General features: G+C 34.2%; 1 long non-coding RNA gene across 1 annotated transcript in view; it reads right to left on the reverse strand.

The window, feature by feature from the left end:
* Positions 1-629: 629 nt before the first annotated feature.
* Positions 630-24,925, reverse strand: part of LOC141553712 (uncharacterized) — a 92,151-nt gene continuing 67,855 nt past the window's right edge. Inside the window, exon 3 of the long non-coding RNA XR_012485598.1 lies at positions 630-832. This is a non-coding gene — a long non-coding RNA (uncharacterized LOC141553712). The remainder of the gene's footprint in view (positions 833-24,925) is intronic.

Consider the following 24,925-nt stretch of genomic DNA (forward strand, 5'->3'; position numbering starts at 1 on the left):
ATATAAGAAAAGCACCTTAAGAAATGAACACAACATTTCTGATAATAGCTATTTTTAATATAATGTTGTTATAGATATTGTTAATAGTGTAATGCTGGAGAAACTGAAATAAGATAGAGATTAGAGAGTTTTTAATAATTTATTTGAAAGGGAGAGATTTATTGGAATCAAATGGATCCATGGTGTGGTTCCAGGACTGAATGAGACTATCATCTCCAAGAATCCAGCAGCCAATGTTGAATTCTCAATGACATATTTATACCCAGTAGCTAAATAAAGACAGGGAGGTGAAGTCCAAACTCTGGTGAGCGGAATCTTCAGGCAGGAACCATCAATCTGGTTCTATAAGTTGGGGGGAGGACCATAAATTCTAACAAACTGGGAGTTACAGATGTGTCCAACTTAGAGCCAGAAAGTCTGGACTCTCCCATTTTGAGTTTACACATTGACAATTTATAACCTCTGAGTTATACCAGTTTTAATGAAGCAGAGAGGAGTTTGCAAGGGGGTTGCAACTAAGGGGATTGAGGCAGAACAATTGTGGAAACTGAGGCAGGACAGTTTAGGGAAACTGAGGCAGAACAATTAGGGAAACTGAGTCAGGACAATAAAAGGGAACTGTGGCACAATATTTTTGTAGCTTTATTTATTAAAAATTTAATATAAGCAGAGAGGCAGCAGGATGAATTCCACTTCACTGGAAGTCTTCAGATGGACACAGAAAGATCACTTGGTGCCCATAATGGAATAATGGGCATTCCTTTTTCTGAGACAGACTGCTTGTAGAGATGTACATGCTTATAGAGATCCTTTTCAATTTGATTCTGTGAAGCTACAAGAGAATTTGATTTAATTATTGTGTAATAGCCAATCACTCATGAAATATTATAGATTCTGGGAAAAGTGCTTTAGGTCAGAGAACAAATACCCCCATTTTATATATATATATATATATATATATATATATATATACATGTATATATATATATATATATTTTTTTTTTTTAATTCATTTTTCCAAATTATCCCCTCCCTCCCTCCACTCCCTCCCCCTGATGACAGGCAATCCCATACATTTTACATGTGTTACAATATAACCTAGATACAATATATGTGTGTAAATACCATTTTCTTGTTGCACATTAATTATTAGCTTCCGAAGGTATAAGTAACCTGGGTAGATAGACAGTAGTGCTAACAATTTATGTTCACTTCCCAGTGTTCCTTCTCTGGGTGTAGTTATTTCTGTCCATCATTGATCAACTGGAAGTGAGTTGGATCTTCTTTATGTTGAAGATTTCCATCTCCATCAGAATACATCCTCATATAGTATTGTTGTTGAAGTGTACAGTGATCTTCTGGTTCTGCTCATTTCACTCAGCAACAGTTGATGTAAGTCTCTCCAAGCCTCTCTGTATTCCTCCTGCTGGTCATTTCTTACAGAGCAATAATATTCCATAACCTTCATATACCATAATTTACCCAACCATTCTCCAATTGATGGACATCCATTCAACTTCCAGTTTCTAGCTACAACAAAAAGAGCTGCCACAAACATTTTGGCACATACAGGTCCCTTTCCGCTCTTTAGTATTTCTTTGATACCCCCATTTTTTTTTTAACACAAAGACATTAGATTCTGCACATTATAAACTGATAAATTTGGTGTTAATTTTTGGCACAAGTCTGAAATGCACTTTTCTTCAGTCATTTCATTGATTGATCTATGGATACATATGTCTGTATATATTTACTTTATCAGTATGTTTTCTTTTAATGCCTTATATCAACTAAACAAATTCCCATTAGAGATGTTACATTAGATTTTTCAAATTGAAATTTCCAATTGCCTAATTTGTTGCTCAGTAAAAGAACAGATTATGTTTTAATAGCTCTATGCTAACATTTTTCTTTGTATTTGATCTGAATTTTGTTGACCTTAAGTGCTATTTTGCATGTATTATATAAATACTTATTACAAAGCATTCATATTATTTAATTTAATTATGTCATACTTCTTCGGCACATATTGTTATTATAAACAACAATTTTATGATAACTTTTGCTTCCATTAGTATATATGTGGATAATAAGATCAAAAAGTATATTTTTACATAATAGCAAATTGTTTTCTAGAAACTTTGGAAAATTTTTCAAGTCCACCATCAGTGAATTAACATTCTTCTTTCCACAATTCCCCAACACTGTTTTCCTATTTTGTTTGTTGCTGGCAATTTGAGGAAAGTGAGGTAATACCCTGGATTTGTTTTCATTAAATTGCTCTTGCTATCCATTTTGCTGAAAACATATTTTTCGAGTGATTACTTCCTTTTATAAAACTTGTTTAAATAGTATAAGAGGCATCATTACAGTGCATTAAATTTCAGAGTATTTATTTCAAATCTACCTCTGCTATGTAATAATTATGTGACCTTGGGCAAATTGTCATCAATTTCCTCATCTTTAAAATGAAGTGTTAGCCTAAATGTTCTCTAATCCTTTTTTTCAAGTCCAAAAATATGATGCATTAACAATTTACTAGAAAATGTAATTTAATCTTATAGCTTCTTAAGATTGTTAAAATTCAGAAGCTGTTAGTTGGTATACTGGGATAGAGCAACAGTCCTGAAGTCAGGAGGACCTGAATTCAAATATGACCTCAGATACTTAACACTTATGGGCTGTGGAACCCTGGTCAAGTCACTTAACCCCAAATGCCTCAGTGAAAAGAAAAGATTGTTAAGATGGATACAACTTTACTTCCCAACATCAACACAAAATGGGGATCAAGAAATAGCACCCTTTAATCTTATGTTATTATTATTATTATTATTATTATTATTATTATTATTATTATTATTATTGTTGTTATTACTGTGATTAAATATACGAAAAACAACTTGTACCCAATTGATAATCCAATAAGTAATAAGTTTAATGTAGATGTGAATGCATTTCAATTTCTTGAATTTCCTCAATCTAACTTCACAAAAACTGCTTTTCAGTACTTCCAAAAGTTATGTAACAAAATTCTTTGCATTTTGCTTTAGATGTTAAAAAAAAAAAAATGTCTACCTTATCTGCTTTCTTGTTATTTAATAGAATACCTAGTATTTTGATAGATCATAATTTGGCAATATAATTGGAGATTTGGTAATATCAGAATATAATATTCATATTTTTATAATAATATTTATTTTATAATAATATTATTTCCCTTAGTCTCAAGCTTTTATTCCTCCACAAAAATTTTATTATTATTTTATTTAATTGTATAAATGTTACTTTTAGTGAGCTAAATCTATAGAATAATTTTGGGTAACATTTTTTTTTTTTTTTTTTTACTATATTGGCAAAGCTCAGCCATGAACACTGAATATCTGTATCTTGAATCATTTTAGTATTCTATTATTTATGTGGAAGTTGTTAGTAGTTTATTTAGGTAAGAAAAACCTTTGTGTGTTTTACTAGTTAATGCCCATATGTTTGATGCATTTTCATATGTCTGTATACACATTTTAAAGAATTCTCCTTTCTTCATGATTTTATTAATCATATACAGAAATGCTGATGATTTTAATGAAAATAGTTTATATCTGTCTCAATAAAGCCATCGTTTACTTATTTTTGTTAATTCTCTCAGGTTTTCTAAATAAAAAGTCAATACCCATAACTAGATAGATTTTAGCTTCTTTTCTTTCATTCATTCTATTACTTTTTTGCTATTTTGATGAAACAGGATTTCTAGCACTACATTAAAAAAATAGTGAAGATAATTAGTAACCTTGATTTTATTTTCAAGTAAATAGTATTTCATCATTATAAATATTTCTGATAAAATTAATGTTTTGTGCATATTAAGGAAATATTATTTTATTCTTTTTTTTAGCATTTTTCACACAAATAAATGCTTAAAAAAATCCTGTCCTACTATAGTAATCTGATTCTTGTTGCTAATATTATATTATTTATAATTGATACTTTTATTAATAAATATTATTTTAATTAAATTATTTATTTGAGTTATTAATATTATTGAGTAATTTTAAAAACTTTAATAAATATGCATGATAAAAGTCCTACTAAGTTATTTTGTAATTTGATAGTGTCAATTCCCATATTTCTTTTGTGTGGAGTGAATTTCTGAATGTGAGAGTATTCATAGAAAGAAGATGTTGATTAGAACCATAAAAACTATAGCTATAAATCACGGGTGGTGGTTGTACATGCCTATAATCCCTGTTGCTATAGAGGGTGGACTCTATGAGTGTAGTATTTTTCAATTGTAATAGAGCTAAAACTAGGGCAGTCAGCTGATACAGTGGATAGAGTGTTAAGCTTTGAGTTAGGAAGATTGATCTTCCTGAGTCCAAATCTAGATTCAGACACTTACTAGCAACTCACTTAGCTCTATTTGCTTCAGTTTCCTCATCTGTAAAATGAGCTAGAGAAGGAAATGACAAACCATTTTAATATCTTTATCAAGAAAACTCCAAATGAGATCTTGAAGAGGAGAATAGAACTGAAATGACAACAACAACAAAACAACAAACAACAAAAGCACTAAAGTTAATTGGGTGTCCATACCAATTCAGGCACAAATAGGTTAAGCATCTGAGAGCAGAGGGTATACAGACTGTCTAATGAGGGATGAATTGGCTTTGATCAAAACATCAGAGCAGATTAAAAGAAGAAAGGAATAAGTTTATTAAAAATCTCCTATGTGACCATTGCTCAATCATTACTGACTCTTTGTAATCACATTTGATATTTTCTTGGTAGAGATGGTTTGCTATTTCCCTCTCCAGATCATTTTAGAGATGAGGAAACTGAGGCAAATAGGATTAAGTGACTGGCTCAGACTCAAACAGCTAGTAAGTGTCTGAAGACAGATCTGAACTCAGGTTTTCCTGATGATAAGCCCACACTCCATCCACTGTCCTAGGTAGCTACCCCTATTATGTCTCAGAGATGATGTTAAATGCTTAACTATTATTACAATTTTTAAGCTTATTAACCAATTGGTATCAAGATGGAGCCATTAATACTAGTTGCTGCCTTTTTAGTCTAAATAAAATAGGGGGACCCAGTTTCACAGGAAAAATCAAACCAGGATCACAGAGGCAATCTAAATTTTCTGAAATGGCCTTACTAGAAATGGTCTGGGATTTCTTCTGATTTAACTAATACTTGAATATTTCCTTCAATGGATATTGAACACAGTATATTTTAATCTTTTATTTAGCATTCACATAATGTATAATTAAAACAAGCAATCTCTCTTAACAGACTATTTTTCATTAAATAATTTTGATTTTTCCTATTTAATAACAGATCTCTGGTGATGCTTTTTCAGGTCTCCTAAATTAGGGTGAAATATTAATAACTTCAGCAGCACAAGTTGTGTTTTCCCACATACATTTTTTTAAAACTTCTTCTGTGTTTTCAGCACTATGCTAAGGGCTGGGAATACAAATAAGAAAAAGAGAGCAACTGCCCTCTAGGATATTATAATCTAATGGGGGGAAAAGTATAACAAAGGAGGCTGCAAGGGAATATCCTGTCAGAGGGCATAATGTTGTTGGTGGTGGTGATGGTGAAATCTATCAAAGAAGCTAGTGGCAAATGAAGTGATATTTGAGACTTTGAACTCTCTATAAACCTTGCTATGGACAGAGGTATTCCCACTCTTCTTTCCCCTTTTTCAAGCCTCAAATCAGAAGAGGTAAAACAATTGAATATAAATACCCAAAATGAAATATTCCCCATGATGATGAGTTTTTTGGTGATAAATATATGATGGGTGATTTGGTGATATGATGTTATAATATGATTTGGTGATAGGCATATAATTCTGCCATCATTAACGCCATCTCCTTTTCCCATCAATTTAGGCATACAAAACATACTACAGAGTTGGCTTATTTAAAATATATTCTAATAGAAAAAAATGGACTTCCAATTAGAAACTTTTTCCTTCATATTGTGGAAATATTTCACACTGACATTCCTTAGTGAAATTGATTAGGGCATTAGAGAAAAGGAAAAGGAGATAATATTAATGATGGCAGAATTAAGTTAAGCAGAGTAGCTGGTGGCAATGTACATTATATACATATAAGTACGGGCTAAATGGTTTTCCCCTGGAAAGAAATTGTTTTAATTCCATTATCCTCATATTTTTCTGGATTACTCAGGAATATTAATTTAAATATTAGGCCAAAAAAATCTACTTTTTCTGAGGCCCTCTATGCATTTTTATATAAATGGAAGCAAGATGTTCCTAAAAGTAATGTAGGAATGCATCTATCTTTTCTTGTCTATAACGTTCCCCGACTAATTGCTTCCTATAAACTTTACATTATTTAGCCTGATTTAATATTGCCATAGATGAAATGATTTACAGATTGTTCATTCATAAAGATGAACTTTTAGAAGTCTCAACATTTTGAAACAATACAAAAATCCTCTTGCAAGATGTTAAATTCAATTCAACAAATCTTTATTAAGGATTTACTTCTACTTCATGCAAAATATTGTATTATGTGCTCAAGATCTAAAAACAAAAGTAATGTAATCCCAAAAGGATTACATTTTATAATCTACTTGTTCCCAAATCAAGGATTTTTTTTTTGTTTGTTTGTTTGTTTTAATTTGGAATATATTGTCTGTTACTTGTAGAAGAAGAGTATATTCTCAATTTAAAATTTTTTAATGAATATATATTTTTATCTGAATTGTGACAGAACTCAAAACTGTTTTCAATATCAAACTTATTGGGGAATAGGGGCTGCTATGATCATAGATCAGGGGTTCCTTACCTAGGATCTTGACATTATTTTTTTTTAATTTTCTACTAAGTGTATTTTAAAATAATTGCTTTTCTTCATAATTTTATGCATTTTTTCTTATGAATTGAAACAAAAAAAATCTTTTGAAACATGGTTTTCACCAGACTGCCAAAAGGGTCTGTGGTACAAGAAGGATTAAAAATTCCTATTGTTGAGTAAGTAGGTAGTAATATTAATAATGCATTTATACAGCACAATCAGATTTTTAATGATTCCTTCCCAACAACCATATGTAATGAGTAGCATAAATGCTGTTTCAGTTTTACAGATAAAGAAACTGAGTTTAATAGAGAAAAGTGGGTTTTTGAAATAAATTTTAAGGGACTTTATATAACTATGAATTATCATCATTATTAAGCCACTTCAAATCATCAAGATAGTTAAATCTGATATTCAAATTCAGTTCCTCTGATTTTAAATACACATTTTCTCCAAACTAAGATATAACACAAATAAGCATCAACAGATAGAAACCTTTAATAATTAAATATATTTCTACTTTTCTTCATAGCATCTTCTGCCAGCCTTGTTTTTCTTATTAACATTGATTTCTGCCGTAGGCAGATGGGGTTAACAACTTTTCAGCTGAGTACTATGGTTATTAACTCATAACTCTTATTAGTGAAATAGAGACTCTAATTCCCCAATCTATTTCACCAAGGAAGGTCAGTGATATGGAAAATTTCCACAATATGAAAGGAAAAATTTCTAATATACTTGAAATAAGCCAACTCTCTACTGTGTTTTTTATGCCTGAAATGTAGATGTGGCCTTGACTTGAAATCATTTAAGTTACAGAATCTCAGTTTGAAGAAGCCTTAGAAGTTATCTATTGTTAGTTAGAAGTATATGCTTGAACATATCCAATGATGAAGAATCCATTCTCTTATATGGCCATCCTTCCTACTTAGAAGCAGTTTTAATTATTAGGTAGTTTTCCTTATATTGATCCAGCATCCATATCTCTAGCTTCCATAAATTGATCATAATTCTCTTCTCCGGAGCTAGAGCAAATCCAATCCTTTTTCTATGTGATAGTCCTCTAACTACATGATGATGAGGTGATCACATTTTCTCCCCCCAAAAATGGGGTTAATATCTTTTAGTTCTATAAATAGTGTTTCATGATAAGGTATTAAGCCTATTCACTATCTTGGTCATTCTTCTCTTGACATTCTCTAGTATGTTAATATTCTAAGAAAATACACCAAGATGAATATAATAAATTTAATAGCTTAATAATAATTACTATTATTTGAATAAAATAAATTTAATAACTTAATAATAATTAGTATTATTCATGCTTTAAATAGAACACAACAGATATAGTCTTAGCAATTAATAAATAATTATAATGATGATAAGAATGAGGGTAAGGATGCCACAAAGTGGACAGAGCACTGGGACTAGTGTCAGGAAGATTTGAGTTCTAATCTGCCCTCATTTACTAATTCGAGCAAATAACTTCCGTTTGGGATAACATTTGTAAAAATTAGCACAATATACCTGATACATAAATAGTACTATGTAAACCATAGTAAGTGCTATATAAAAGGTAATTATTATGATTATTAATCACTAATATCTATATAGAACTTTAGTATTTGTAAATCACTTTATACTTGTTATTTTATTTGCTCCTCTCAACAATGACATAGAACCATTATTATCTCCCTTTTTCAAGTGAGGAAACTGAGGCAGAGTGAATTTAAGTGACATATGCCTAGAAGCACATAGCTCCTCATTTTTGAATAGCATATAAATAACAGTGATGGGAATCATAACATAAAACAACAACAAGAAGTAATTATGATGATACTAATTTATCATTTCCAGCCATCATTGCTATTGGGCTTCTCTATCTAAAAAAAATTTAGTGTAATGAAAATGTTTCATTACAAATAGCATTTTAATATATCTTTGGAAGGATATTGACTCCTCCCTAATAAGGCTGTAATAGGGCTTAGAATAGAACTCTTATTCAATAAACATCAAATTAATGGCATCAAATTTCCTGTCCTCAAATGGTCGAATAAGGAAAGTTCTCCTAGATTCTTTACAGGAAGAGAGAGAAAAAAGGCTCTGTTAATAGGTCCCAATATGGAGAATACCATTCTTTCCAAGCAATCAACTACATTTCATGGTAACACCTTGATCTAATAAGTGAGGACTAAGAAGAATTGAGTTTATATATATATATATATATATATATATATATATATATATGTATATATATGTATATATATATGTATATATATATGTATGTATATATATGTATGTGTATATATATATATATATATATATATATATATATATATAGCACAAACCATATTGTTTTGCTGGTGGTCATTTTCTATTTTTTGTTGTCAATCTTTTGGGAAGCATGGCACTAACAAATTTATTATCAATTTTCAGAAATAATAATACATTTAATAATACTTCATAAATAATACTTTATAAAAGTAGCAGTACTATTTCAATAAATAATTTCTGATGGTTCTATGAAATGTGACTTTAAACATCATAGGCCTAATTTTTCAATGAATATATCAAAAAAGTAGCATTGAAATGAATCATGGTGGCAGAATATTTTGAGGAAATGATCGCTGTCCAGAATATCTTTCAAACTCTTCTTTGGCATTTGCTTCTGAACCATTTTATAAACTGAAAGAAATTGGTTCCTTTACTTGTAGTCATTTTTCCTTTTCCTTTTTTTTAAATTTAAAACTGATCACCCACTTCATTTACTGGTCATTGCTCCAAATTACTTTTGGCTGTTTCTGAATAATCAACTGAATTTAGATCTGTCACCACTGAGTAACCTAAAGGTATAGTGAATGACATGTTGGAATTAGGAGGACCTGGATTTCAAATCCTTCCTTGTGTTCTCATCAGTTCATATGAACATGAGAGAGTAATTTAACCTCTTGGAACCTCAGTTTCAACATATGTGAAATGGGATACTTATAATACTATATCATAAAATTGTTGTGAGACAAGTATTTTGAAAAATTCAAAGCAGTATATAAACATGAGCCTCATCTCACTATTATTCAAAAGAGTATACTGTAACTTCAAAAGGCAATTACCATTGAGTACAAAAATGAAATATAATATAAATAGGACTGCCAGTTAAATGTTTTTAAAGTAATCTTTCTTAGCATTCATATGAAGCATTAAAAGCAATCAGCCCACAAACCAAGAAGCCTTTATTAAGCACTTTGGGGCAGGTATTATACCAAACACTGGGAATATCAAGAAAGGCAACACACACACACACACACACACACACACACACACACACACACACAAACCCATCTATATGTGCTCTCAAAGAACTCGCATTCTAATGAGGTGGAGAGCTTGGAAATAAATATAAACATACAAGGCATATGTAAAGTATAAACATACAAAACCTCCATATTATATATACACATATATGTATTTACTTACATGCATACATACATACACACACATATGGAAATAATCTCAGAAAAGGACATAGGCAATAGGAAGATCAGAACAGACCTGCAGAAGGTGGGATTGGAACTAGGTCTTGAAGGAATCTAGGGAAACTAAGATGAGGAGGTTATGAGGAAGGGCATTCCAGGCATGGGGTACATCCAGTGTGAAAATATGAAGTCAAGGGATGAAATTTAGTGTGCAAAGAATAGCAAAAAAGTCAAAGTAGTTACATCACTGAGTGTACACAATAGACCAGCATAAAAGAAGACTGGCACTGTAGCAATAGACTATATTTGTAAAGTGGGGTTATATGATGAATATTTGGATATTGAGTGGAAAGGGGTGGGGGGACAGAAGATGAAACAATATGCTTTGTGCTTTAAGAAAAACATTTTGACAACTCAGTGGAGAATGCATCAGACTGGAGTCAGGGAGACCAATTAGGAGGTGATTGCAATAGTCAAGGCTTAAGGTGATGAAGACTTATATTAGGGTGGTGTCTGAGTATCTAGAAGGGATTTTTATATATAAAAATCTTGTGAAAGTCTAAAAAGTAAGAGTTGGCAATAAATTGTATGAGTGTGACCAGGGAGCAAAGGGGAGGGAAAGTAGAATAAATTATTTAAAAGTGGGATCTGTTTTAGGCTTTTTGCTTGGTTTCTACCCTAAGGACCTACAGAAATCCCTTTTTTATAGTAGGACATTAATAAATGTTTGTTTACTTGAATAAGTCAAATCAATGAGCATCTCAACTAAGGAACACATAACTTGAAATTAGAGAATTCTTTCAACTAGAATAGTTACCCTAAAGTAATTCTAGAATTAAACATTACAAAATTTTATAGAAACCACAGTGTGTGCAGATTTAAGAATTAACTAGAAAAATCTAAATTTTAATTTGATTTTCATAATTGTGTTCACTGAGGTTCTTGCGAACTATTGTACCAACTAAAAGAACAAAAAGAACACAGAAGACTCATTATAGACAGAAGGAGTTTATTAACTCATTAACAGTATTTGGAGTAAGCAATAGCAGGCCATTACTTTTAATGGGATTAGTCTTTGTGTACAAAAGGCAGCCTAGCACAGGCTACTTCTTACAGTGTTCTTATCTTAATCACATGTGTAATGTTCTTTTTTAACTGACTCTTCATTCTACCTGCATTTCTTAGTATTCAGACATGGAGAATAGTTTACTACATAAATAGATAGAAGAGCTATTGCAACTAAATGTTGATATGTTATTGTTTTTTGTTTGCTTGGTTGGCTATGCTTTTATTTCTATGCTATTCATTTTTTTCTCAAAGCATATAGAGTTTTAACTTTGAATTTGAAAGAAAAATGAAGGTCTATTTCAGTAAAAATCAATATTAATATTAAAAAGATGGCACATATGTTCTTGAAAACTCTAGTTGGATAATGTCCAAAAAAAAAAAAAATCCCAATACCACAAATTCTCTCACAGAATAATAAATATTATTTATTATTTTTGCTAATAAAATATTTTTAAATGTCTGATTTCACTTGATACAAAATATCTGTGTGGTAGGTAATGAAAGTCATTTTATAGAAAAAGAAACAGAGAAATACTATTTTGATCACCCAAATATATTTGTCATTATTTGGGTTTTTTAAATATACTTGTGTAATTTGATTTATCACTAATTGAAAAATTAATTTTAATTATGTTGTCACCTTTATTTTATTGAGCTGGCTTATTAATAAGTACTGGATATCCCCATGGTTATTTAAATTGTTCTTTATTTCTTTAAGGAACATTTTGCATTTGTCCATATACAGGAATAAAGTGTAAAATTATATATTAAATTGTAAATATTTTGAAGTATTTCGTAGTTATTTTAAATATAAATTAGTTTATTATTGCCTCTTGGTTTTTGTTATTATTATATAAAAATGCTATTCATTCTTATAACTGGCAACTTTACTGAAATTAATAAATTTCCTCAATCAATTTCTTTGCTAGTTCCCTAAATTTTTTCTCTGTAAACTGCCGCATTTATCAAATAGGAATAGTATGATATCTTCTTTGCCAATCTTTAGATTTTTTTTCTTTCCTCTTATTTTACTTCTATTCTAAACATTTAAAGAATCATATAAGAATTAGCAGTGGAAAAAAAAGGAACATCCTTTCTTTACCCTTATATTCACTGTGAAATATTCTAGTATTTGCCCATTACATATAATTCTAATTTTCCATTTGAGATATGTACTTTTAGTTATGTTTTTAAAATGTCTTCTATGCCCTGTGTTTTTTGGGTAGTTTGTTATATTTAAAATTTATACCAAAAATAACCAATTATATTTGGTATGTAGTTCTTTTTCTTTGTATTATACTTTCCTAGTTTTTGGTATTCAGACTTTATTTGTCCTAATATTTAAGAATAATTTTGTAATATATTAATTATTTCTTGAAAATTAAGTTGAATCTTCATGAAAATCTATTCATGAAAAAGTTTCCCCTTTTAATAGTTCATATATAAATAGTTCAATTTCCTGTTCAGAAATGGATGGCAGCTCTATTCCGTTTGAATTCTCACTTCATTGGTATATAAAAATAGATGATAATTCTATTAATTTTTCTGGGTTTGCTGTTATTTCACTTCTTTCATTTTTTTATTTTCTTAATTTGATTTTCCTCTTTATTCTTTTTAATCACTTTGTTTAAATGCTCAACAAGTTTCTTAGATTAAAAAAAAATCCTTAAGCTTTGTTGATCAGTTTCATAATGTTTTTAGGTTTCAATTTATCTACCCTAACTGTCAAGATTTCCTTTTTTCTACTTTTTTTGGGTTATCTTTTCATGTTAATTTACAAGTGTCTTTACCTCATTAGATTCCTCCCTCACCCCACCTTCAATCTGTAGATTCAGCTATAATAATTCTCTACATAGCACATGATTCCTCTTTTTTGGAAAGTTCTTAAATTAAATTACATCTGGAAAAATATTGAATATATTATCCTATTTGTCTGGTGTGTTCCCCAAATGAAAAATTTCTATTAGTTAAAATCAGAGTAAACATTTTAATTGGAGAATAGGAGGAAATAGGTTTAAAAAGGTAGATTATACAAAATATGAATATAAAACAAAGGCCTTATCTTTTAAGAATAAGTCACATTTATATAAAATTCATATAGCAAAAATCACTGTTTCATTCTCGTTCACATAGTTTTTATAGTAAACGTGCAGTTTTATTCACTCAGTCAATTAATCAACACTTATTAAATACTTAGTACTTTCTAGGCACTCTAAAATATTCTTGGAATAAGAAAACAAAAATAAAATAGTCCTTTCCATATAAAACCTATTTTTATCATGAGATTACACACACACACTCACACACACATGTGTTAGGCACACTAGCATACACATGTGTGTTAGACACATTAGCATACACATATGCACATGATGCATATATGCAACTATAAAATGACAGAATCAACATTCAAACAAGTCTTTTTTTTCCCAGATCTATTCCTATTTCCTCCATATCAAACTGTCTTTCCTACAATGAGGTTTTGAATAGTGACATGATGCAGATGGTATCACATTAAGATTAATCTGGTATAGAGGTATAATGGTATAGAGGATAAATTTGGGTTAGGGGAGAAGGGGAAGACTAGAAGCAAGAAGGTCAGACAAGATACCATTGCAATAATCCAGATCTGAAATGTTAAACAGTTGAAATCTTATAGTGGCACTAGGAAGGGAAATGAAAGGATGTAAAAAATAAAATAACAAAAAAAGAATCAATAGAACTTATTAGAAGTGGAGAAGAATGACTAAGGTTTCAAACCTGGGTTCCTGGGAGAACCATGTGATGACAGAGAGTAAACAGAAAGTCATATCTGGTGGAGGTAGTAGTGAGGGGTAAGTGATAATGAGTATGATTTGAGGTATGTGGAATTTGAAGTAATAGTAGAATCTTAAATCACACTGTACAATGAATACTTGTATGCATAGGACTTATACTAAGAAGAAAAGGGATTTTTGTTAGTGTAAAAAATGTAGAACTGTAGGAATGGAAGATGAAGAAAGTAAAGATGACACTTTATCAAACATGTAAAAGTTTTCCTGGGATGCTAAGTGCCTGTACTATAAGTAAGATTCTTAGTATCAGCACTTTAGTTAGAAAGCCTGACTTGTGAGGCAGGAAGCAACGTGAAGATTGATCATCCCTATTCAGAATGGTGATTGATTAGATTATAGATTATAAGAGAATATTAAAATGTTCTTCAGATGTTCATTATTGATGATGGGGTTTTGAAAAATGGTTCCTGTTGGTCTTGTTCATGTGATAGAATGTGTTTTTAAAGGAATTTATGTAGGTAGAGAATGGAAAAGTGGAGAAAATTATTAGCTAATTAACTAGAGTATATGCAAGTATGAGCCTGTGAGTTAGGTACTGTCAGTAAAGTATGAATCAGTCCTTGTGTGGGTCTTGCAAGCAGTGCTTTGAAGGATATTTGACTTTTCAGATGTGTTTACACTGTGTTCTTTTAGATGAACTTCTATCTAGAGAGTGTTAGAGTGATTAAGAAATAAGGAATCATATGGAAGCAGATAGTACAAATCCATAATCAAGTAATATGTTTGAGTTTTATACTGGATCACCATTTAGGGGATTTTGATGAAGAAGCCATAGTAGTTTTTTCCACATCTTATAGGCATAATTCTGAATTCTTAATAGTATTTACATGGGAAAGAAACTAGGGCAGTAGTAGAAGAATCAGAGTCTGGGAGTATCTGTCGTCAAGGAAATAAAAGGAGTTAGGCAGGTTCCATGACAGTATGAAAAAAAGTAAACTATCTTCATTCAGGTTGTCCTAAACATGGCGACAAGTAGTGTGTGCTATGAGAGTGCCTAGAATGATAAAGACAGATGACTCACTGCAGAAAGGGAAGAGTGGTGAATCTATAACACATACCTCATTGGGGACTAGGTCTTTCTACCTTTTTGCATTGATTGTATTGAGGGTAGGAGTATTTAAGAGTATAACATTTCAAAGAGCACACAAAATTTATACCAATGTTGGAAGATAATGTATAAATATTTCATATTAAGAGTAGAATTACTGAGCCAAGATGGCGGAGAAGAAACACACGACTCTGTGAACGTCCTTACTCCCTCACAACCAATTAGATAAATCAGCCTCAGAAATAGCGTTGGACTGATAGATACCACAAGGAATGGAAGCATGACTTACCAGCTGAAGAGAATCTGGAGTTTCAACAGAAAAGATCAGTTCCCAGGGGAGGAAGAAGAGAGGCCAGCACAGAAGGCCAGGTGCTAGCAAACTGCACCGATTGCACTGGGAAGGGCTCTGGGATCAGAGAAGCCACTGAGATAAAGGAATTTGGCACAGACTGTTAGCTCTTCTCTGCTTTTAATAGAGCAGTTCAAAGGAGAAATCTAAACTACTTTAAAAATTCAAAGATAGATTAGATCTTCTCGAATCCTAGGGGTGAGTCAGCAGATCTCTGCACGGGGGAGGGGGGGGTGTGGCCCCTAGGTCCCACCTGAGACTAGTTAAGAGATTGATAAGTGGGTAGATACAGCCCAAGGCAACACACACTGCCTAGCTCAGCTGGAGGGTGTGGAACTCAGCTCCAGAAGTCCCAGAGAAGCTGAACCTTTGAACTAGGGACTGCAGTTTCTGGCAGACACTTCCAGTTTGAGCGCAGGGGCTTTTCCAGTCACCTGCTGCAGACATCAACGCCCCACCAGGATGCATAGGCTGGGCTTTGTGTGCCTTTACTGTTCAGTCTCAAACCTCAGGGAAGCCACTAGAACACAGCGCCCTGAAGGCACAGCAGTGCTAGTCACCTGTGAGGCATTTCCAGGGAGGGGGTGGGGAACTCTCTCCCAGAGCTCTCTCTTAGCTCAGGCGCAGGAGCCACTGCATCCATCCGGTCTGGGAGGAAGCTGGTAAAGAAATAAATAAATAATTTCCTACCCCAGGTGTTAGGATTATTAGGTGAGAAATCAGGTTGTCTAGACAGTGACAAGGTGAGAATTCAAGTTGTCTGGACAATTACAAGGTGAGAACTCAGGTTGACTTGATAGAAGGAGCAAGCTCATTGGCTGAAGTGGTTCTTCCCAGAGGCCCTTGCATTATCCCACGCCCATTCTCTGGGAGGATAAAAGAGGCAACATTGGGCCTGGAGAGGAGATTGGACTGTAGAAGGACAAGAGTTAAAGAGGAGAAGTCTCTGCATTACATCAGGCGTGACGGGGCTCTCTGCAGGAAGGGAAGTCACTTCTCTGGACAAGAGTTAACAGCAACTGCCTGGAGACAACGGTTCGCTACAAGAAGAAGAATCTGTCTGAGAGATTTGAGTAGACACAGCAGATCTCTTCCCAGAGAGCGATCCGGCAGCTTCTGGAGACAACAGCACGCTACACCCAGGGACAGACCCCAAAAGATTTTTAAAATATGAACAAAAAAGCAAGAAAAACTATAGATTCCTTCTACACAGAGAAAGAGCGAGTATCCAACCCCGAGGAAGTTAACAGCAGAGAGTCAGCAAATAACAACCTAAAGGGGAATGATTCCTGCCCCCCATCACATAACTCTCTCCTAGAAGAGTCTATTAAAAAGTTAAGAGAGTTTGAAGAAAAATGGGGAAAGGAAAGGGAAGCTATGTTAGAGAATAACAACGTCCTGAAACTGGAGTTGGAAAAAATAAAGAATTCACAGGAGATGCAGGGAAACAAAATTTGTGAATTAGAAAAGGTTAAAAAATCACAGGAAAGTAGGATTTCTGAATTGGAAAAGATAAAAAAGTCTCAAGAAAATAGAATTTCTGAATTGGAAAAAGAAAATAATTCTCAAAAAAAATTAGGGAAATGGAAAAAAAATTCAATAGAGCAAAATAATTCATTTAAAAACAAAATTGGGCATTTACAAAAAGAACTAAAAACTGTGAAAGAAGAAAATAACTCCTTAAAAGTCAGGATGGAACAAATAGAAATGAATGATTCACAGAGAACCCAAGAATCAGTCAAAGAAAACAAAAAAAAAATGAGAAGCTGGAGAACAACGTCAAATACTTACTGGGAAAATCTAAAGACCTGGAAAATCGATCTAGGAGAGATAATCTGTGGATCATGGGACTTCCAGAAAACTATGACCAAAAAAAGAGCCTAGATTCTATTTTACAGGAAATTATCAAAGAGAACTGCCCAGAGATAATAGAAACAGAAGGGGAAGTAGATGTGGAAAGAATTCATCGAACGCCTTCTGAAATAGACCCTAAAAAAAGAACACCACGGAATATTGTGGCTAAGCTGCAGAATTACCACACAAAGGAGAAAAACTTGCAAGCAGCTAGAAAAAAACAATTTAAATACCAAGGTGCCACAATAAGGGTCACTCAAGATCTGGCTGCCTCCACATTAAAAGATAGAAGGGCCTGGAACCTGATATTCCGTAAGGCAAAAGATCAAGGACTGCAACCAAGAATGAACTACCCAGCTAACTTGAGCATCTTTTTCCATGGAAGAAGATGGTCATTCAATGAAACAGAGGAATTCTATATGTTTCTAAGAAAAAAACCAGACTTAAACAAAAAATTTGATCTACATCCACAAGACTGAAGAGAAACAGAAAAAGGTACACAGAACCCTTAAGAACTGTAACTCTGTTGTGGGTATATAAAAAGTACTCATGGATAATTTGATTTTACTGATATAAAAGAAAAAAGGGGGGGTGTAGTAAAGGGAAGGAGGTCGTTTCAGAAAAAGGGGAAGGAATGATAAAAAGAGGGAAACTACATCTCAGGAAGAGGCATAGAAAATACACCATATCTGAGGGAATTTAGTGAGGGGGAGAATCATTGTGTGAATCTTACTCTCATCAGAAGAGGCTCAAAGAGTAAATAATTGACATATTTGTTTTTCATAGAATTTTCTCTCGCCTCATTAAAAGGGGGGAGAGGAAAAGGGAAAAGGAAAAGGAGAATAAGTGAAGGGACTTGGAGGGAGGGGGGAGGGATACTAAAAAAAGGGAGGGCTGTGCATCACAAGGGGGGTCTGTAAATTAAATATGGGAGGGGGATCAGGGGGGTCAAGGGAAAAAGCATAATCTGGGGATAATATGATGGCAGGAAATACAGAATTAGTAATTTTAATTGTAAATGTGAATGGGATGAACTCTCCCATCAAACGGAGACGGATAGCAGATTGGATCAAAAATCAGAACTCTACAATATGTTGTCTACAGGAAACACACTTAAAGCAGGGAGATACATACAGAGTAAAGGTAAAAGGTTGGAACAGAGCCTATTATGCTTCAGGTAAAGCCAAAAAAGCAGGGGTAGCTATCCTTATCTCAAATCAAACAAAAGCAGAAGTTGATCTAATCTTTCGGTGTAAGATGTTTCTTAGATCTTCTCCTTTATTTTGAGGTCTTTCTCTTTTTCTGTCTCTCTCTGATGGACAAGGCGAATATGACTCGTTGGCACCCATCTGATTCCTTCTCCTGCTGAAGAAATACAAGCAAGCCCTCTCTCCCAGGCAGCCAACCTATCTAATTTCCTTCTATTTACCACTTTCTAAATCTCTTCACATCACCTGGCAATTACATTGGAGTTGTTTGCACTGGACACAGCCCTGTTGGTTTAAAAGGCCTGTATTCTCCCCAAGTGTAATCCATTTTTGCAATCTGATTGCCTTTTGGCTCACTTATCAGGTAATCCCTTTCTTCCATGTGATTGCTTTTCTGCTGGTTGATCAAATCAGAGTCCTGACCTTCTAAAGGCTCTTTGGGTGTAGCATCAGCTGCCATCATGCCCCAAGTCTTTTTTTGCCTGGGGCCCTGGACCTGGGCCCCTCATCCCATTTCCCTGAATTATTCTACACTCTGATGCCCAATGGAGTCCTCTGTTGCATTTTGGACATGGGGTTTTAGGTCTTCTTTCACCCCGTCTTCTCACTGTATCTCCATACCTATACTGAGCTCTTAGATGCCCAATTTTTCCACATTGAAAACATCTCCGAATTTCTCTAGAAGTCCCTTGCCAGGAGGGACCCTGTCTTTCCACGTTCATCATTGTCCGGGTGTAAAAAGCATTTGTTCCCACTGTAGCACAGCGTCTTATGATCTCCTCTAAAGGAGCATCTTTGTCTAATCCCCATATAATTCTTTTGCAAATCTCATTGGCATTTTCCTTAGCCAGATGTCTGGTCATTATTTCTGTAGCTGAATTTTCTCCAATAGTTCTTTTGACAGCAGTTTGCAAACGTCCCACAAAATCTGCAAAAGGTTCATTGGGACCTTGCTGTATTTTAGTGAAAGCCTCTCCGCAATCTTTCTGTCCAGGGAGGACACCCCAAGCTTTTATTGCAGCCTTAGCAATTTGTTCATATATTGTCCTGGTATAATTAATCTGTTCTGAATTCTCTCCATACTGACCTTCACCAGCTAAGTGCTCAAAAGTGAATTGTGTGTTAACTTCTATTTCCAAATTGCATCTGACTTGAATTTTACATAATTCACGAAATTCTGCAAGCCATAATAAATTTTCCCCAGGTTCCAGACATGTCCTTGCTATGGATTTCCAATCATTTGGGGTTAGGACTTCATAAGACAAACCATCTAGTAACATTTTAACATAAGCTGATGTAGCCCCATAAAGGGTACAACCTTTTTTCAAATCTTTAATTTTATTCAAATCTAAAGGCGCATGTCTTCTCCTTTTTTGACCTACAGAGTCAATATTTTCAATCACAGGATATGCATGTATAAAATCACTTATATCCTGTCCTTCTCTCTTAGTTTTAACCAATGCTTTTTCTAATCTTGTCATAGGCTTAGGCTGCTTCACAGGCAATTCTGTTTGTGTTTCTGCCTCTTCCCCTCCTTCTTCCTCCACCTCTGAAGGTGGGGTTGATGTGGGCCTGTCAATAATCTGTTCTCTAGGCAGGGTTGAAGCTTCTTCAAGAGAATCATACCATAATTCCTCATTTAAATCCTCTTGCTCTAGGGTGTTAGGATTACTAGGTGAGAACTCAGGTTGTCTAGACAGTGACAAGGTGAGAATTCATGTTGTCTGGACAATTACAAGGTGAGAACTCAGGTTGACTTGATAGAAGGAGCAAGCTCATTGGCTGAAGTGGTTCTTCCCAGAAGCCCTTGCATTATCCCACGCCCATTCTCTGGGAGGATAAAAGAGAGGACACCCAGAGATAGAAGAAGACTCTGCATTGCATCAGGCTTGACGGGGCTCTCTGCAGGAAGGGAAGTCACTTCTCTGGACAAGAGTTAACAGCAACTGCCTGGAGACAATGGTTCGTTACAGGAAGAAGAATCTGTCGGAGAGATTTGAGTAGAAGACATAGCAGATCTCTTCCCAGAGAGTGATCCGGCAGTTTCTAGAGACTACAGCTCGCTACACTAGGGCAAGATCTTGATCTTTCCTTTTTTCCTCCCACTTCCTCCTCTGTTGATTTTTAAAACTTTTCCTTCTCCTACAACTTGCTTGATAGTTTAAGGCTAATTGAACTATGTTGTAGATATAAAATACTTCTGCAGAAATTGAACGAGGCCCATTTTTTGCATGAAATTCTTTCATTTCAAATCCCACTAGCTTCCATTTATCTACATCTATCTTTTCTTCCTCTAAGAACCAAGGGGAGGTGCGTCTTAATGCAGCCAAGAGTTTAGCAATCTGTACCCAGGTTACAAGTAAACTCTGCTTCTCAATTATCTTGATTATACTCTCTATAGTACCACTCCTGAATGGGGGTGGAGCTGATGTTGCTTCTGGGGCTGGGGTTGAGTCGGCTGAGGTCCAGGGATTTAATTTAGCTAACATGTGCCCCATTTCAGCTATAAGAGATTCCTGGTTTAGCCCTTAACAAGTTAAGTTCCTTATTTATCTATTAGCACGCTCACTTAATTTTTAACAAAGTTTCCTCGTTACTCACGGTTCTGGGTCAGAGAGACTGAGATCTGGATGGGAGGCTTTTCCACTGGAATCAGGACCGTGTCCGGGCACCAAATTGCGAAGGTCTGGTCTAGTTCCTCTTGTCAGGATAAGCAAAAGTCCTTGCCCCACGTGTGGACGCCAATTGTAGCGAGCTGTCGTCTCCAGAAGCTGCTGGATCGCTCTCTGGGAAGAGATCTGCTGTGTCTACTCAAATCTCTCAGACAGATTCTTCTTCCTGTAGTGAACCGTTGTCTCCAGGCAGTTGCTGTTAACTCTTGTCCAGAGAAGTGACTTCCCTTCCTGCAGAGAGCTGCGTCAAGCCAGATGTAGTGCAGAGTCTTCTCCTTGAATCCTGGCTCTGAATCTCCTCCAGCTCTTATCCTTCTCCAGGCAGACTGACTTTCCAGGCCCACTGTTGTCTCTTTTATCCTCCCAGAGAATGGGCGTGGGATAATGCAAGGGCTTCTGGGAAGAACCACTTCAGCCAATGAGCTTGCTCCTTCTATCAAGTCAACCTGAGTTCTCACCTTGTAATTGTCCAGACAACATGAATTCTCACCTTGTCACTGTCCAGACAACCTGAGTTCTCACCTAGTAATCCTAACAGATCCACACTTAACACTATATACCAAGATAAGATCAAAATGGGTCCATGATTTAGGCATAAAGAGTGAGATAATAAATAGATTAGAGGAACAGAGGATAGTCTACCTCTCAGACTTGTGGAGGAGGAAGGAATTTATGACCAGAGGAGAACTAGAGATCATTATTGATCACAAAATACAAGATTTTGATTACATCAAACTAAAAAGTTTCTGTACAAACAATACTAATGCAAACAAGATTAGAAGGGAAGTAACAAATTGGGAAAATATTTTTAAAAGCAAAGGTTCTGACAAAGGTCTCATTTCCAAAATATATAGAGAACTGACCCTAATTTATAAGAAACCGAACCATTCTCCAATTGATAAATGGTCAAAGGATATGAACAGACAATTCTCAGATGAAGAAATTGAAACTATATCCACTCATATGAAAGAGTGTTCCAAATCACTACTGATCAGAGAAATCCAAATTAAGACAACTCTGAGATACCACTACACACCTGTCAGATTGGCTAAGATGACAGGAACAAATAATGATGAATGTTGGAGGGGATGTGGGAAAACTGGGACACTAATACATTGCTGGTGGAGTTGTGAAAGAATCCAGCCATTCTGGAGAGCAATTTGGAACTATGCCCAAAAAGTTATCAAACTGTGCATACCCTTTGACCCAGCAGTACTACTACTGGGCTTATATCCCAAAGAAATACTAAAGAGCGGAAAGAGACCTATATGTGCCAAAATGTTTGTGGCCTCTCTTTTTATTGTAGCTAGAAATTGGAAGATGAATGGATGTCCATCAATTGGAGAATGGTTGGGTAAATTATGGTATATGAAGGTTATGGAATATTATTGCTCTGTAAGAAATGACCAGCAGGAGGAATACAGAGAGGCCTGGAGAGACTTACATCAACTGATGCTGAGTGAAATGAGCAGAACCAGAAGATCACTGTACACTTCAACAACAATACTGTATGAGGATATATTCTGATGGTAGTGGAAATCTTCAACATAAAGAAGATCCAACTCACTTCCAGTTGATCAATGATGGACAGAGGTAGCTACACCCAGAGAAGAAACACTGGGAAGTGAATGTAAATTGTTAGCACTATTATCTGTCTGCCCAGGTTACATGTACCTTCGGAATCTAATGCTTATTGTGCAACAAGAAAATGGTATTTTCACACATGTATTGTATCTAGGTTATATTGTAACACATGTAAAATGTATGGGATTGCCTGTCATTGGGGGGAGGGAGTAGAGGGAGGGGGAGGATAATTTGGAAAAATGAATACAAGGGATAATATTATAAAAAAATATATAATAAAAAATTTTAAAAAAAGAGTAGAATTACTAGTATGAATTGACCAACTAAATTGATAACCTCATTCTCTATATCTAAAGAATGGCTGCTTACTAGTGGACATTGGGACCCTAGTTAAAAAAAAAAAAAAGACATTTACTTTCAGAGTCATTTGCATAGAAATTACAGTTGTAATTTTGAAATAAGATATTATCTCAAAGTTAAAAGATTAGAGCAAAGTGAGACAAAGCCTGACTTTTGAGTAATGGTCATATTCAGGAAGAATAAGGAGGAACAGAAATCAATGAAAAGACAAGGATTTTATCAAGAAAAAGGCAAACAACTTGAAGATTTAATGCAAGGTAGGTGAGATTGTCAAAGAAAAATCAAAGATGATAGAGAAAAGAGATATTGCTTAGTGTATAAGGTACAGAAAGTTTTTTGGGGGGTGTTTAAGCTAGTATAAAGGTATTAGGTTTTAAGAGGAAGAAGAGCACTTCTTATAGGAAGTAAAGGATTTTCAGAATATTTATCTACGATAATATTGACACTCTCATCTACTAAACTTCTATGTCCAATATCATGTGAATAATCTTATCATATGTGTGAGGGAATAAATTGCATGATAGTGCATTACATGTCTCAGTGTATCAGAAACTCTTTTTACTCTCATCTCACATTATTTCAAGAACCTATGCTGGCAGAAATATTTTCTTTCCCAAGCTGCAACATGATTTTCTCGAGCAAAGCAATATCCATTTAAAAATAAGAGCTGTCAACTTGTTAATAAGTAAGAAGTATTAACCAAAACCACAGAGAACTATAAGGGAGTGACAAGATATCCAGAGCCAGTCAAATATCCATTCAGCTTACTTTGGAGAGAACTACTATATATACAAAGGCATTGATGGGCTTCCTGGGGAGTCCAGGTGCTTTTCAATTCCCACATGTCATATACAGGTGAGAATGGATATTAATAGGAATGCTGTTTCATATTACTATCAGAGTTAAACAAGATTAGTCAGTTATCATTATAGGAGAAATTTCATGATTTCTGTATTTGGAATCCCCTCTGTTCAATGCCAGAGCTTTTTTTTTTTTTTCTGTTTTGTTTTCTTTTGTTTTTGTGAATGAGACTTTACAGGCCTGTTTAAAAATATCTCTAAATCCTCTCAGTCACACAAGCTTAATGCCTTTGATAAAGAAGAGGAAATGTTTGAATCAATTAAAACTATTCCGTTAGCCCAGCCCAAGTGTCTTCTCCAGTAAACCTAAATTACAGAAAAGGTAGTTTCTCTTAATCCATGTAATTGTCTCCTTGCTTCTGGGCTGCTTTAACTAAACCAAACCAGATGGATAGTGGCATAAAAGTTGACACTTAACTTCCTCCCACAGCTGTGTTGTCCTCCAAGCAGAGTGATATTGGGTAGCCAAATTATTTGGTTGATATTTAAGTCCTATTATCTTTTAGAATAGAGTTCAGTATCCCATTTTTATTTTTACTCAAAGTCCTTCTACAATTTCCACAGTAACTTGAAAAGTTCCTTACCTCTTCCAAATGAGACCTTTGGCTATTTGGATCAATTTTAAATAAGCATAATCATTTAAAACTTATGTTTATTTCTTGTAGCAGCAATTTCAATGTTTAATTTCTCTAGTTTCAGAAACAAAGTGCTCCTTTAGTTTATTATTAAGTGCAATATTTTCTACTTCTTGGAAGAATGCATTTTTGAGTTTGTTATGTATGTTG

The sequence above is a fragment of the Sminthopsis crassicaudata genome, chromosome 2 (genome assembly GCF_048593235.1).
Source record: "Sminthopsis crassicaudata isolate SCR6 chromosome 2, ASM4859323v1, whole genome shotgun sequence".
Classification (NCBI taxonomy): domain Eukaryota; kingdom Metazoa; phylum Chordata; class Mammalia; order Dasyuromorphia; family Dasyuridae; genus Sminthopsis; species Sminthopsis crassicaudata.